This window comes from Pteropus vampyrus, unplaced genomic scaffold, assembly GCF_000151845.1.
Source record: "Pteropus vampyrus isolate Shadow unplaced genomic scaffold, Pvam_2.0 Scaffold113, whole genome shotgun sequence".
Taxonomy (NCBI): domain Eukaryota; kingdom Metazoa; phylum Chordata; class Mammalia; order Chiroptera; family Pteropodidae; genus Pteropus; species Pteropus vampyrus.
In genome coordinates, this window is record NW_011888894.1 from 1,544,121 (window position 1) to 1,546,041 (window position 1,921).

Below are 1,921 nucleotides of genomic sequence, written 5' to 3' on the forward strand. Positions count from 1 at the left end.
AAAACGATATAGAAACCTAAGCATGAGGGATATAGAGGGATCCCAGCCTGTAGGGGGCAGGGGGACAGCCTAAGTTGCTTTCTCAGTGGCGCTGGCCCTGCTGCATCTCCACGGTAGACAAACCCCAGGTTTTTCTAGCCCTTTCTGGTTCCTTTAGGGCCACTGCAGCCTAAAGCCCAGCTGGGAGCCCTGCTTTGTCTCCTTCATGGCCTCCACATGTCCCCGGGATCTAGTGGGCTTTAACTTTCCCCAAGGAGCAGGTCTGGGCACAGGGAACTATTGCATCCTGGGCTAGAGTTGGGTGACACTCTGCCACCAAGAGTTTTCTGGGCCACATGGCAGTCCAGGTCCTCCACTCACTACAGAAAGAGCGGGGAGAGGGCAGGTCAGGAAGGAGTGCCACGAACCCCAGCTCTAGTTAGATGCTCCTTAGGACTAGGTCTCCTGAGGGTTTCTACAAGGTTCAGCCCGAATTGGGGAATGAGGCTCTCCCTCTGGCCTTGCCTTGCTCAGCCACCCTCTAATTCCTGCCATTTTTTCAGGGTGTGGGCCTGATCTGGTCTTTCTCCAGGGACCCTCTAGACCCTCCCCACTCACCTTCCCCATGCCTTTAGGAGGCTTAGCAGGTAAAACTGACTTCTCAACTCTCCGTGTTGCTGAGGGCTGGGTCCTGTAGCCCTCAGGTAAATAGTCCCAACCCCCAAGACCACCCCCACAACTTCAGAATCTTCTTCAGGTGCTCAGAACCTGGAACTTAGTCCGATCCTCTGTCTGGCCATTTTTACTTCTTCCGTATTTCTCAGGTGCTCTGGCAGGCACATCAGGTCAGCTCTACGGGCATGGACCCCTGGCCCCAGCTCAGCCCCACTTTTGCTGGTGACCCTTCCCTCTGCTGAGGCTGGGTCCAGGCTGCTTTTCCAGGCTGCTGGTGTGCCTGCCTTGAGCTTGCAGCTGCTTCTACACCTGATGAGTTTCTGCTTCTCCCTGTCCTCCCCCTTGGCCTCTCATTCTCCACTGCCCTGCTTCCCTCTCTCACCTTATGCATCTCCCACCCATTCCCCAGAGCCAAAAGCTCAGGAGTCTGGGTTCCTCTGCTCTGTCTTACTCCCTTTCTGTTTGGGTCTCTTGTCCATCTTTCTCCTTGCTGGTTCTGCGGCCCCACCCAAAAGCCCTTGAGAGATCCTGGGTGGCACTCTCCATCACTGCTGGGATTGTGGGGGATTCCCCTGCACTTGAAGGGTGCTGGTGGTTTAGGGTGAACAGGGAAGCACATGCCTCAAGGACTAAGCCGGGGAGCACGAGACCTTGGTGGCAAAAGCAATCCCTGCATCACTTCCTTCCCTGATCCGCCCACACTGCCCCCTTCATGCCTGGAAGCGAGACCTCTGCACCAGCACATTAGGGAGAGATCCAGTCTCACCCACTGATAGGGAGAGATTGACATTTGAAAGGGAGATAGGATGCTGCTGGAGATTTTTACAATGGGCATTATTAATTTTGTAAAACAATAAAATGTATTTATTTCTGAGAAGAGTAGCAGTGCCGAAGGACGGCAACTCTAATGGTGAGACAGGTGGTTCATTTGGATAGTGGAGAGGTGCTGGGGGCAGAGTGAGGCTCCTCAAATTTCAGTGTTTGAGCCCCTCCTAGATCGTCAGCCGGTTGCAGGCTCAGTCACTGGAGTCAGTCACTGACTCATTTCAGGCAACAGAAGATGACTGAGGTTTGTCTGCTGGATGCCAGTGTCTAAGAATGCTATAGGAAGTGGGGACCATCAAAAGAGTGGAGGTCACCCTTGATAGGGAGATCAGGGGACCCAAGTTGACTGGGCTATGTGGCTGGTACAGGAGATGGCTAGCTGTCATTTACCCTCTCTGGCATTTGATTGCCTCCAGTTAGCCTTATGCTCTCTGGGCTCAGG